The following is a 15,307-nucleotide window of genomic DNA, read 5'->3' as shown; positions in this document are numbered from 1 at the left end:
ACTGCTGGCTCCGGCAGCCTGCTTTTATTCTCTTATCTGGCCCCACCCACATCCTGCTGATTGGTCCATTTTACAGAGAGCCGATTGGTCTGTTTTACAAAGAGCTGATTGGTCCGTTTTGACAGGGTGTTGATTGGTGCGTTTACAATCCCTAAGCTAGACACAAAAGTTCTCCAAGTCCCCACTAGATTAGCTAGATACTGAGTGCTGATTGGTGTATTCACAATCCCTTAGCTAGACATAAAGAGTCTCCAAGTCCCCATCAGATTAGCTAGATACAGAGTGCCCATTAGTGCATCCACAAACCCTGAGGTAGACACAGGGTGCTGATTGGTGTGTTCACAAACCTTGAGCTAGATACAGAGTGCTGATTGGTGTATTTACAATCCCTTAGCTAGACATAAAGGTTCTCCAAGTTCCCCACTAGACTCAGGAGCCCAGCTGGCTTCACCTAGTGGATACCGCACCGGGGCCGCAGGTGGAGCTGCCTGCTAGTCCTGTCAGCGTGTGCCTGCACTCCTCAGCCCTTGGGCAGTAGATGGGACCAGGCGCCCTGGAGCAGGGGCCGGAGCTCGTCGGGGAGGCTTGGGCGGCGCAGGAGCCCACAGCGGGGGTGGGGGAGGCGGCTCAGGCATGGCCGGCTGCAAGTTCCGAGTCCTGCCCCGCGAGGAGGCAGCTGAGGCCCAAGAATTTGAGCGCAGCGCCAGCGGGCCGGCACTGCTGGGGGACCCGGGGCACCCTCCGCAGCTCCTGGCCTGGGTGCTAAGCCCCTCACTGCCCGGGGCGGCGGCGCCAGCCGGCCAATGCGAGTGCGGGGCCAGCGAGCCCACGCCCACCCGGAACTCGCGCTGGCCCGCAAGCGCGGCGCGCAGCCCCGGTTCCCGCCCGCCCCGCTCCCTCCAAACCTCCCGGCAAGCTGAGCGAGCAAGCTCCGGCCTCAGCCAGCCCAGAAAGGAGCTCCCACAGTGCAGCGGTGGGCTGAAGGGCTCCTCAAGCGCGGCCAGAGTGAGCAAGGGCTGCGAGGGCTGCCAGCGCGCTCTCACCTCTCACCCAGAACTTTGGAGGCTGAGGTGGGTGGATTCCTTGAGGTCAGGAGTTCGAGACCAGACTGGCCAACATGGCAAAACCCCATCTCTACTAAAAATACTGAAATTAGCTGGGCGTGGTGGTGGGCACCTGTAATTCCAGCTTCTTGGTTGGTTGAAGCACAAGAATCTTTTGAACCCAGGAGGCAGAGGTTGCAGTGAGCCAAGAAGACCATGCCACTGCACTCCAGCCTGAGCAACAGAGGGAGACTGTATCTCAAAAAAAAAAAAAAGGGACTAAGGGAGATGATAGTATTTTCTTGGGGAGGGTTGTTATAAACATTAATTGAGTTGTTTGTGTGCCATCCTTCTGGATGCCAAGTGACATTCTTTTATTTTTGGGGACAGAGTCTTGCTCTGTCGCCCAGGTTGGAGTGCAGTGGTGCGATCTCGGCTCACTGCAAGCTCTGCCTCCCAGGTTCAGGCCATTCTCCTGCCTTGGCCTCCCGAGTAGCTGGGACTACAGGCGCCTGCCACCACGCCCGGCTAATTTTTTTTTTTTTTTTTTTTTTTGTATTTTTAGTAGAGACGGGGTTTCACCGTGTTAGCCAGGATGGTCTCAATCTCCTGACCTCGTGATCCTCCCGCCTCGGCCTCCCAAAGTGCTGCGATTACTTACAGGCGTGAGCCACCACGCCCGGCCGCCACCAAGTGACATTCTGAAGGAGAATTCAAGCAACCTGAAAAGCATAACGTCTCATATGTCAGGATCATTTAAGGCACATTTTTCACTCCTTTGCTGCCCCGTTTATCCTTGGTCCATTGAGGTTTGCCCAGAGAGATTAAATTCTTAATGTCAGTACAAATAAAAATTAGTATTTTTTTTCTTGAAACACACGCATGCACAGAGAAGCAGCATAAGAATGTGTGAGTACTGAAGCCAAGCTGCCTAGGTTCAAATCTTTGCTTTAATATTTTCTAGCTGCGTAACTTTTGGCAAATTCCTTAAACTCTCTGTACCTCAGTTGCTATCTGTAAAATGGGGATGGTCATCATAATACCTGTCTTCAGAGTTACAATAACTAAGTTACTTAATCCATGCAGGGCACTTAGAACAAGACCAGACCTTCTTTTCCACGTTACAAAGATTAGTAAAATTTTAGAAAATTAACTGTTATTTTGTATTATTCTTACTTATATGCCTCATACTCTTCAAAGGAAAGAAAAGAGATTTTGAGAGAGAATGGTTCAGAAGAACAGCTGTAGGGATCTTTTTTACTTAGCAAATTCCAACTCTTAGGGGTGAGGACGCTTATGTGTTAGGAACACCAGGTGGCGCTGTAAACAAGTACAGTAAGGAGATCTGCACCTCCTCCCCTCGGGTGCCGGCCTTGGGCTGTGAGGCTTGTGCCTGGCAGCTCTCAGAGCTGGAGAAGACAGAGACCTAGGCCTCTTTTTTTTTATTTTATTTTATTTAACAATTTAAATACATAAGAAATTAAGAAATTCAAAGAGTTACAAACAACTGTGATAGAATTTGTTTATAAGTTAACACATTAAAATGATTTCATAATCGTGTATTTATTTCAGGAAATAATTTTATGGAATAGTGAACATTACCTTTTAAGAAATGGAAAATCTCCAATAGGTTCTATGGCATATTTAAACTCACAAATAATTTCTTAAAAACTAACTTAACAAACTCTAAATTATAATAACTGTGAGTAGCTTCATTTGGTTATTCATAACCCAATTCACAACCAAATTTACATATATGAGGCCCAAGCCCAACAGCCCCCTGGCTCCCCATCACCACACTCTGGCTACACCTTTCTGCAGAGAAGAGATTGACCATAATCCCTTTAGAATTGTGGTTTCTTGTCTAACCTTTTTCCAGAGGGGTTAGAGTTTTTCTCGGAGACAGGGAGATTTTCTCTACTGGGTACTTTCCTAACTTCTTTTCCATCCACTGCCCCCAGGCCTAGGTTGTCACTTCCTTCCTTCTTGAGACTATCCACTCCCGTACCTAGGCCAGGGTGGATGTCCTCACACTTGCCCTTTGGTCCTCCTCTTGGGAACAGTACTTCCCATGCCAAAAGACATCAGGAAATCATGGGGAAAGATAGGTGAATTAATATTTATGGAACACCTACTGTGGGCCAGGCACTGTTGTGGGTGCTTCATGTACATCAGTCATCTCACAACAACTCTTAAAAGCCAGCTGATTGCTTATCACCATATAGCAGGGGAAAAACATGCTTAGAGAAATTGGGCAGGTCTCCCAAAGTTAAACAACTGGCTAGTGGCCAATGCCACATGTTTTTTTCTGAATCCCCATGTGATTGAATCCAGTGGAGAGGGAGGTCAGGACCAGCCACTCAGATGGAGATGAGTCTGCAAGGGAATTTCTCCCTTTCCATCTGTGTCTGAGTCTTGTCAGTTTTATCAACCCACTGCCTCAAACGTGAGCTCACCTCTCTAACTTCCTTCCCACAGCTTTGCTTAGTTCAGACCTTCATTAGTCTTCATGGCATAATCTACACTTTACAAACTGATAAACTAGGCTTTTAATCTCAGCTTTACCTTTTACTCCCAGTAAGTTACCTTTGCTTACCTCAGTTTCCTTATTTGTAAGGTAGAGATGATTATGTCTTTCTTGAGTGGTATTGTAAGGATGAAATGAAACCATATACATTAGAAAAGAAAAAGAGTCTCCTTCTCTCCCTTTTCCTTGGTCTGAGCATTGATTTATCCATTCTGTGAATATGTACTGAGCACCCACGATGTGCTAGAAATTATTTTAGGCACTTAGGACACAGCATTGAATGAGGCACACATATTTCCTGCACTCATAGAGTTAGAGTGCGTAGTGTAGACAGAAAAGAAAGAATTAGAGGCTAGATAAAAGTACAATTTCAGATGGTGCTAAATGTTGGAAGAGAATAAAACAGGGTCAGGTAATAGAGATCTTTGACCATCCTGTTTCCTTTGTCCAGAATGCCCAATCACTACTCCTCCCCTGCTGAATTTACTCCTCTCTCAAGGCCCCCTTCAAATGATAATCTCTGTGAAATCATCACAGCTCGCTATGAACTTTAATCGTGCCCTCCTCTAGACTTTCCCACTGGTTGTCTAAATCCACCTGCGAGGCTGAGGACATTCACTCATATCTTACTCATTGTTTCATTCTGCACACCTTTGTCCCACCCTCAAGCAAAGCTCCACGAATATACTGAAGAGGAAAACTGACACTGTAACCCCAAAGAACTACCTGATACCTTGGTTTGCGAGTGGCAAATCCGAGAGTGAGGAGAAAGGGGACAGGCATCCTGGTACCTCCAGATGGGGACAAAGGAACAAACTTCCAAACAAAATGAACCATTCCCCTGGGATGTGTATGTGTTTGTGTGTGCACACACCCATGTGCTCATGACTGTGTGTGGTGTGTGTGCCTGTCTGTCATAGAGGCAGGGATGAAGACTGATAGGAGGGAAAATCTAAATCTAGCAGGAGGGATACTAGTTCTTTTCGTTTGTTTTTTTCCTAAAAGGCTTTAGAAGCCTTCCTGCAAAAGGCTGGATTTCTGGGAGCCACTTAAATGAAGGCATTTTGCATATGAAGGACAGGCAGAGTCTGAGTATGGTCACCCGCCCCTCACTGCCCACAGTGGGCCGTCAGCCACCCGCATCACCCCAGCTCCAGCACCACAGTAGCAGATTGATCCTTTTTAATGAGATGCTCAGAGTCTGAGCACTCCTCCTCTCTGGGGTCCTAATCATTTCTCAGAAAGTGGCTGCCCTGCACCCTGGAATTCACGTTTTTTATTTGTTTCCCTTTCCACCTCCAGCCACAGGGTGAGGAGGTGTCGACAGGAGGCGAATGGCTGTGGAACACCTGTCACAGAGTTCTTCCCATCCCCTGTGGGTGGGCAGGGAGATATCCCGGTTTTGTTCTATCTGTTATGAAACCTGCGGAGAAAGCTAAATCTGGCTGTACTGACTTAACTCCCGGGTCGAAAAAAGCTGCTTGAGAGTCTTGGGCACGGAAAGGAATCCAAGCCAGCAGCCATCATCTGTAGAGCTGTGTTTGTTCCCCACAGGAACCTGAACTCAGAGGAAATGCCAGCTGAGTTCTTCTTGCCCCATCTGTGACAGAATTCCAGCTGTTCCACGATAGCAATCTGGCTTGGAGAGTGTAGTGGCTTCCCTACACTCCATCAAAACAAAGCAGGGTGACTTGTGAAGATACTAATTTTGGCTCCATTTTTATTGCTGTAAATGTTTCTGCAAATTGCTACCAAAAAGTTAACCAGGTCTTGTGTTCTTTGCCTTGGGGAGCTTTGGGAGAGGGGTGAACAGCATTTTCCAGGCCAAGAGAACTTTGTTGGCGTGTCATGTAATTAGAAGACATTGAAGCTAGGGTGGAGGAGGGGGAGACAGAAGCAGCCAAAGGAAAAGAGTTTTGAGGCTTCTCCTAGAATAGGAGGGAAGGGTATTGCAAAGACCTTCCTGTCCAAGCATGGCACAAAAGCCATGACATTGCTTCCTTTAAGCACTCATAGAAGTTTGGAAAATAAACAGATAAACAGGTTAATGGCGGCGAATCCATAATGGTCTGCAGCAACCTCAATTCTTGCCTCCGCAGAAGAAAGAATTCAGCTGAGGGGCATAAAGCAGAAAAGGAGACCAAGGCAAGTTTTAGAGCAGGAGTGAAAGTTTATTAAAAAGCTTTACAGCAGGAATGAAAGGAAGGAAAGTACACTTGGAAGAGGGCCAAGAAGGTGACTTGAGAGATCAAGTGTGCAGTTTTGACCTTTTGACTTGGGGTTTTAGACGCTGGCATACTTCTGGGGCTTTGTGTCCCTTATCCCCTGATTCTTCCCTTGGGGTGGGCTGTCCGCATGCACAGTGGCCTGCTAGTGCTGGGGCGGGGAGCACGCACAGTGTGTTTACTGGAATTGTACACATGTTCACTTGAGACATTCTTCCCTTGCCAGTCAAATGCCTCTAAAGGTCATATACCAGTTAAGCTTTGCCATTTTGCCTTGTAATGTGCATACTTGAGCCCACTTACCCAGCTCCTGGGATCAGGAAGCGGCTGAGCACCAGTTTCAGGTGTTTCTGTTTATTGGGAGAAAGCCTTCCCCTGGTTCTGGCTGAAACCAATTATTATTTTAACAAGACAGTTTAACAGTCACCTGACCATCACCTGATCATTGCCTAACATTCCTGGTGTGTGTGTGGGTGGTAGGGGTGGGGGTGGAGGGGTGCCTATCCTGCCTTGCTCATGTCTGACTAGCAGACATGAGCTACCTACTTTTTGCTACCTACTGTAACAAAAAGAGACCAGAGAAACTGAAGGCCAGGTCAGAAGGCCTTCCCTAAATGCTGTAGCCTCTATAAGACCTCCAGGATTTTTGCACAAATCTGAAATGGGGAGCCTCAAGTATGATTGAAATTGACTTTCTGGTCAATCAGGAGGGATGAGGTTTGGAGCAGATTACAGCTGTTTTAAAGAAATAAATGAGGCCAGGCATGGTGACTCATGCCTGTAATCCCAGCACTTTGGGAGGCTGAGGCAGGAGGATCACTTGAGCCTAGGAGTTTGAGACCAGCCTGGACAACATAGTGAGATCCTGTCTCTCCAAAAAATAATTTTATAAAATTAGTTGGGCATGGTGACACATGCCTATAGTCCCAGGTATGTGGGAGGCTGAGGCAGGAGGATTGCTTGAACCTGGGAGATCAAAGCTGCAGTGAGCCTGGGAGACGGAGGCTGTACTCCAGACTGGTTGACAGAGTGAGACCCTGTCTCAAAAAACAATAAATAAGTAAATAACCAAAACTGATTTTTAATTCTGGAGGCTAAAAGTCGAAGATCAAGGTGTTAGCTGGGGTGGTTTCTTCTGAGACCTGCCTGTGTCTTCACATGGTCTTCCCTCTGTCTGTCTTTGTCCTTCTCTTCTTATAAGGATGCATATCAGATTGGATTAGGGCCCACCCTAATAACCTCCTTTTACCTTAATTACCTTTTTTTAAAAAATAATTTTTTTTTCTATGCTGAATCTCACTCTGTTGCCTAGGCTGGAGTGCAATGGTGTGATCTCGGCTCACTGCAACCTCCTCCTCCCAGGATCAAGGGATTCTCCTGCCTCAGTCTCCCAAGTAGCTGGGATTACAGGTGCCTGCCACCACGCTCGGCTAATTTTTGTATTTTTAGTAGAGATGGGGATTTCACCATGTTGCCCAGGCTGGTCTTGAACTCCTGACCTCAGGTGATCCACCTGCCTTGGCCTCCCAAAGTTCTGGGATTACAGGCATAAGCCACCACGCCTGGCCCACTTTAATTACCTTTTTAAAGACCCAATCTCCAAATACAGTCACATTCTGAACTACTGGGGGTTAGGACCTCAAGATAGGGATTTTGGGGAAACACAATTCAGCCCATAACATGTATTCAGGTCCCCTTTCTGCTCAGACTTTAATGCAAATATAGATTCACCAGTCTGTCAAAAAAAAAAGGCCACTGAGAAAGGAGGCCACACTTCCAGGAGGAAATTACATCGGGGAGGAATAAATACAAGCCTGTGGAGCTGTGGTTACTAGAAGGGGAAGCTGAAAATCTGTTTCTTATCTGCCTACACTCTTGGTACTTCCTCCATGTGGGCTGCAAAAGTGTGGTACCCCACACTTCAGCCCTGTTTGTTTCCTTCCACCCACTCCCACCCTCTGTGTATAGCCTGGGGAAAGCATTCTGATGTTTTAGTTTTCTTTCTCCAGCCAGTCTAGGATAAAGTCTGTAGGGCATCTTTGCAGAAGCCTGCAAATATTTTGCTACAGAAAAGTGTTGCGGGAAGTCAGGGACCCCCAAATGGAGGGACCGGCTGGAGCTGCGGCAGAGGAACATAAATTGTGAAGATTTCATTTTAATATGGACATTTATCAGTTCCCCAAATTAATACTTTTATAATTATTTCTTATGCCTGTCTTTAATCTCTTAATCCTGTTATCTTCGTAAGCTGAGGATGTATGTCACCTCAGGACCACTATTGTGTTAACTGTACAAATTGACTGTAGAACATGTGTGTTTGAACAATATGAAATCAGTGCACCTTGAAAATGAACAGAATAACAGCAATTGTAGGGAACAAGGGAAGGCAACCATAAGGTCTGACTGCCTGCGGGGTCAGGCAGAATAGAGCCATATTTTTCTTCTTGCAGAGACCCTATAAATGGATGTGCAAGTAGGGAAGATATTGCTGAATTATTTTCCCAGCAAGGAATATTAATAATTAATACCCTGGGGAAGGAATGCATTCCTGGTGGGAGGTCTATAAACAGCTGCTCTGGGAGTGTCCATCTTATGCGGTTGAGATAAGGACTGAAATACGCCCTGGTCTCCTGCAGTACCCTCAGGCTTATTAGGATGGGGGAAAAAAACTGCTCCCTGGTAAATTTGAGGTCAGACCAGTTCTCTGCTCTTGAGCCCTGTTTTCTGTTGTTTAAGATGTTTATCAAGACAATATGTGCACAGCTGAACATAGACCCTTATCAGGAGTTTTTGATTTTGTCTGTGCTTTGTGATCTTTGCTTTGCCCTTTGCCTCGTGATCTTTATTGGCCTCAGAAGCATGTGATCTTTGTTCTCCTTTTTGCCCTTTGAAGCATGTGATCTTTGTGACCTACTCCCTGTTCATACACCCCCTCCCCTTTTAAAGTCCTCAATAAAAACCTGTTGGTTTTGTGGCTCAGGTGGGCATCATGGACCTACCGATATGTGATGTCACCCCCAGCGGCCCAGCTGTAAAATTCCTCTCTTTGTACTCTTTCTATTTCTCAGACCAGCTGACACTTGGAGAAAATAGAAAGAACCTACGTTGAAATATTGGGGGTGAGTTCCCCCGATAGAAAAGTACCCAAACCTCTTAGTAAGCAAACCTCTTAGTTAAGAACCTACCTTATTGGACCAATTGGTGGGAAAAGCATGGCCGTAGAAGATTGGCACTAAGGTGGGGCTGTTAAGATGTGACAAAACAAACGAAGGCTAAGCTGGTGCACATAATAATAACAGCTTCTGCTCCAGGAGACATCTGTGGGCTCCTCGGTGGCTCTTCGAGCTCTCGGATGGGTCCAGCCAAGAGAAGCCCCAGCAAATGATGTCTGATCATGTGGAGGCCTTGGTTCTCAGGGTCTCCCTGCTGGGCTGCAGGTGGGTGGTGGCTGCTGTCTCTATGAAAGCCACAGCTCCTGCTGGGCCACCCTCTCTACTACAGCCCAGCCTCTGGATTCCTCCCCTTGCCCTGGGACACTCCAGCATCTCTTGTTTGTTTCCCCTGACCCTGCCCACACCTCTGTGAATAGATACTTCATTAATCTCTCCTTAATAACTCACATCAATGTGCCATCTGTTTCCTCTCAGGTCCCTGAGCTTTTCTGTGTGCTAGGCACTGTTATAAATATAAATATACATTTCCTCTTTTTTAAAAAAACAGTTTGTTAAGATATAATTCACATACCATACAATGTACCCACATAAAGGGTACGATCAATGGCTTTCAGAGTATTCGCAGATATGTACAAACAATACCACAGTTAATTTTAGAACATTTTCATCACCTCAAAAAGAAACCCCATGTCCCTTAGCTACCACCCTCCTCTTCCCCACACCCTACCCCTCAGTCCTGAGCAACCGCTCACCTACTTTCTGTAGATTTCTCTCTTTCTTTTTCACATGAATAGAATTCTATAGTATGTGATCTGTTACAACTGGCTTCTTTTACATAGCACAGTGCTTTCAGGATTCTTCCATGTTATTATAGAGCTTATGTTGGCACTTTGGTCTTTTTTGTAGTTGAACATATTCCATTGTATGAATTTAACACATTTCATGTATCCATTTGTCAGTTGATGGATGTTGGGTTGTTTCCACCTTTTGGCTATAATAAATAATGCTGCTATAAATGTTCAGGCACAAGTTTTTGTGTGGACGTTGTTTTCATTTCTCTTTGGTATACAACTAAGAGTGGATCGCTGAGTTCTATAGTAACTCTATGTTGAACTATTTGAGAACTTGCCAAACTGTTTTTCAAAGCAGCTGCACCATTTTACATTTCCATCAGCCATGTATAAGGGTTCTGATTTCTTCACATTCTCACCAACGCTTGTTGTTATCTGAATTTTTTATTCTGGCCATCTTCATGGTGGTGGTATCTCATTGTGATTTTGATTTCTATTTCCCTGTTAACTAATGGTGGCAAGCATCTTTTAATGAGTGTATTGGCAATATCTATCTCCTTTTATTCTCACAACTACTTTATGAGATAGGTGGGCTATTAAATCCATTTTACAGATGAGAAGAATGAGGCATGGAGAGTTGAAGTGACTTACCTAAGGTATACAGCGAGTAAGCGTTAGACTAGGATAGGAACTCTAGCAGGCAACCTTCATGCTCCTGTTAGAACACACTGCCTTTGCACAAAAGAACAAGAAGATTTGGGGGATGGCAGGGCAAGAAGGCAGGGTAGCCAAAGAACTTTTAAGAAGAGGAATATCTGCTGTGCCATTTAAAATAGCTCATGTTGCTGCATAGAAATCTCCTTCATTTCCATGTGTGAATGGTTATTTTGTGGAAAGCAAGGAAAGAGGGCCAAGTTCTTTCATGTTTGGGTTAAAGCCAGAGTGAAAATAAAGGAACAGCCACAAGCAATAGGGCAGGGATCAAGAACTCAGCTGGGGCAGAAAGCTGGAGCCAGAGCTAATAAGATCATAGAGATCCCTTAATAATTCACAGAAATATGGGAGAGGGCTGTAGCTTTCCACAGTCCAGACAGTTCAAACAAACCTTATCTGGATCTGAAGGGCCTGGGAGAGCCTCAGCTGGGTTTCATTTATAAAGTACTTTAGCACAAGTATGGTCATCCCCTCCCCAGTTCACCCCCACCCCGAAGTTCTTAGCCTTGTATCCAAATGAACATGTGGGCACTAAAGCCTGCTCTTTCCTCCTTCTATCTTTGTATTAACACTGAACAAACTGGCCTTTGTTTCTGACCTTGAAGAGACAGTAAAATCAACATCATTCTCCAAAATATCCCTCAAAGATGGGCCTATAAGAATTCAGAGAGTTTAGAGAACCGCTGCTTAGAAGCTTTCTCCCCTCAAACTCATCCCAGGAATCTTCTCCCTTTTACTCCCACTCCCACCCTCAACACCTCCCCCCCCCCCAACACACACACAAACTTCCCAATTCACTGCTAGACTGCCTGATGGTTCTCTCTGGTGAGAGAAGCCAGGGTAACAAGAAGGAGGGAATGAGTCTGCAAATCAGGTATATTTTTGAATTTCAATTCTGTATCCCCAGCATCTGTCTGCTGTTTTATCAAGAGGACCAGAGATCGTTTAGGAATGATGGACAGTCCTCTGAGGAAGCAATGCCAGAAGCATGATGAGCAGAAATGCTGAACAAGATGCTGGCTGGAGGGGAAATCAATCTCCCAGGCCGATTAGTTTGGGTGGGAGCCAACAGAGGCTGAAACTTGTTACAGCTACAGTCATCTTTCTTGCTACTTTTTTTTTCTTCTAGATCCTGGAGTAAAATCAGATTAGCCTTAGCGCTCAAGGTAGCTAACTGGTCTGCACATGCCATGGCAATGTCTCAAAACAGATGACTATTATTAAAAAATTATGGAGAGATGACATGATGCATCTCTCCATTTGGTCTGTAAGATACTTAAGGACAGGGGCTATGACCTTTCTTCTATGATTTATGGAGTAACTAGCACAATGCTGGGCCCAAAAGGTCACTAAACAACTTGCTGAAGGAAATAGGCTTAAAGTAGACATGAAAGGAACTTTCTTTTTTAAAAAAATAAAACAAAGAGACTTTGTCTAATCTCCCAGCTAAGAAATGAAAGCCAGATGAGTCCAATTCATTATGATGCATAGAGAATAAGATGGATAATTATAAACAGAGAAGCCCACAGAGAAGTTTGGAGAAGGGGGTTGCTACTCAATGTTAAAAACATGATTCTCATACAGATATAGTCGAAGATTGATCTAACTTATTAGTGAGGGAACCAGTAGGAAGACAAATCCAAATCAAAGGAGAATACAAGAGGCTGTTTTCTATGATCATTGAAAGTAAGGATGTAGAAGTGGGTTTGCAAAGCTAGGCAAAACTGTTTAATGTCCTACACAGCAGCAAGATCAGACCCTTTGGGGTTATGTTTTCTATTTGACAGAATTCTTTTGCCTTTCTACTGAACAAGAGTCATTTGCAATGTAGCAATCTTTTCAAGTTAACATCTGATTTTACAGAGTCTGGCCCCTAATCATGAGTAATTGGAACCAGAGAAATGCTCTCTCTCTCTCTCTCTTTTTAAAAAAATCCTGGGCTGGTATAGCAGGTGACAGTAGCAGTTAGAAGTGTTAATCCTCTTATCTGCCTCTGTGAGTTTAGATGGAAAAGTCAGGGAAGGAAAAGTAGGCAGAGTATGCAATGTGCCTAGCGTCACTCTTGGTAAGCTACCACTTGCCTATAAATAAAAACCACAATGCATGATCACCCATAAACCCAGAAAATGGTTTTCAGAGTGATCTAATCCAACCTGCAATCCCTGGCTTCTTTTCCTCCCCTGACATTTCCATCCACATTCTTTAGGTGGAAGGTAGAAATAACCACCTATCTGAAGTGAATAGACTTATCTCTCCTTGTCTGACAGCTTAAGTCCTAGACTTATGAGCGAGTCTTTCCTATTAGGAAGAGAATTAAATCATTGTTAAACAAGTGTTTGTTTTCTTTTGCTTTTTCCTTCACAGGCCAGAAGCCATTTCTCTGGATCCCACTCAAGTTTAGGTGGTTGTGCCAATAGCATCAACTGCATGGGCTGTATTTATAGACAAGTGGTATCTGACAGTAAGGGAACTGCTTGTTGAATGACTTGGAGGATCTCCCTGCCCTATTGAACCAGGATTAATAAACTCAGCGATGGAGCTTTGGAGGCTTTGCTGTCCACCTCAGGGGATATGGCTTGGGAAGAACTCAAATTCACCTCTATGATATTCTAACACTGGCAGAGGCAAATGAGAGGATTAACACTTGTAACTGTTACTGTCACTTGCTGTACTAGCCTAGGATTTTTAAAAAAGAGAGTATTTATCTGGTTCAGCCCCATTTGCTGCTATGAACCCTCCCAGCCCCTGCCTTTTCTTCCCTGCTGGTTCTAGGGCACCCCAAGGAGCACTCCACATGGGCACATAGCACAGTCCTCTGGTACGTAACACCAGTAACCATCATTTCTCTCTAGTTCTGCCCTGAATTCCTGTGCTGAGTTTCATTCCAGAGATCACATACTCCTGTGCAGCTACCTGGACACCACCAGAGCACAGACACCACCATTCATGATGCCAAAGCCACTGGCACCAGGGCCACAAGTGCCCTGTGCTGTCTGATGCCCTCCATGCCCCTGCTAGGGTCTATGGAATGACTCACTGAATTCTCTCCTTATGGCAGCCCTTTCTGCCTAGGAGTCAGGCAGGTGCCCTTAGCACCATCTGGGTTTCTCTGCTCCTCTCTCATGGACCCAGATTTGTGCAGCTCTACCCTTTGCTCCTTCAGGTGAACTCTCCTGGGGGACTCATGAGAAAGGCCCCTTAGAGGGCCCCATGGCCCATTTGGCCATGATTCTCCAAATATGCTCAGGGGTGTCTGGATCCAAAGTAAATAAAGTTGAGGTTCAAGTTGAGACACTGTCACCCTTTAAAATGGACATAGATGGGACAATAGAACATCACCCACCAGCTCTGAAAGGAAGTTCACAGATATTTCCTTAGCTAAGCACAGAAACATGGGGACACTTTCCTAGCCCCCTCTGAATCACATCTTCAATGTGAACATTTGTTATTCCAGGGAAGAAACAGGAATATTCAAAAAGAGAAACTGGAAAGTGAGACCTAGAGTATAGTCTCAGTTGTACCGTTAATGAGTCTGAGAAAGTCATTTCCTCTCCCTGGCCTCAATTTCCTTTTATGTCAAATGAGAGTAGTACTCTAAACTGGGGGTCAGCAAACTTTCTGAGTAAAAGGCCAGATAGTAAATGCGTAGGCTCTATTAGTAATACAGTTTCTGTCACAACTACTCAATTCTGCAGTTGTAGTACAAAAGCAGCCATAGGCAATGTGTGGCCGTGTTCCAATAAAACTTTATTTACAAAAACAGGCAGTGGGCTGGGTTTGACCCACAGGCCATATTTTGCCAACCCTAGGTGTAGATGATCTTCAGCATCTTTTTAAATAACAATAATTCCTTTAGGTGAGAAGTGGATTTTTTGATACTACACATACAATTCATTTAAATGTAAGACCCCCAATATAATAACTCCAACCATTTTTTTGTTGCTTTGGATAACATGTTTTCTTCTCTCCTTCAGTGATAAATCAAACCTCAACAGAATTTATTTAGAGGCTAGAATAATAGGTCAGGTGATGCTCTCACTGAGGAATTTGACAATATACATGACTAATCCTAGACCTCAAAGTGTTCACAATGTAATGAAAGAGACATACACATAAAGGCATAATTATAAAGCATTACAGTAATTGCTATAATCATGCTATTATCCATTATCAAGACTTAAGTTCTACTACATCCAAATTTGAGATGCTAGAGCAGACCAAGTTCAAGGATATTGCAACATAATACATGTAGGATATGCAGAAAATTGGTGGGCCATCTGAAATGCATTCTTGTGAAAATTGAGGGTGTGAGTTTTCAGGGAAGTCTTGACTCAGAATAGGACTGGTCTACAGAGCAAGGCTGTGTCAGATTACACTTGAGACCTAAAGAGTGGCCATCTGTGATAAAAGTCAGACCTTTGTTCAACTACAAAGAAGTAAGGCGTAGTTATGATACAGAACATGTGAAGAGAACTTTTTGTTCTGGAAGGCGGCACATGACATTCCATTTGAATGAGAAACATCAGAGAGAGGCGTGCTTTCACTCTCACAAGGCACGATCCCCAGCTGCACAAAGCTTTGTATTTCTTGTTATATTTCCTTTTTCAGGGAGATGAGGGGCTGGTGGTAGAGATGCATGGACCACAGCAAGTTATTGTGCCATGATTTTGTCTTTGACGTACTTATTTCTGAAATTCATTATGACTTGAAATATCCTTTTCATAAAGACTGCAATAAAGTCCTTTGACAATATGGCTAGATGGATCAAAGGGCTTATCTCTGTTGAATCTTGAGTAGCCACCCAGATATCACTGGAGAAGCAACAATGCAGGTA

Source organism: Pan troglodytes, chromosome 1 (genome assembly GCF_028858775.2).
Source record: "Pan troglodytes isolate AG18354 chromosome 1, NHGRI_mPanTro3-v2.0_pri, whole genome shotgun sequence".
Lineage (NCBI taxonomy): Eukaryota > Metazoa > Chordata > Mammalia > Primates > Hominidae > Pan > Pan troglodytes.
The sequence above is the reverse complement of the archived record's forward strand: the minus strand, read 5'-3'. Positions refer to the sequence as shown.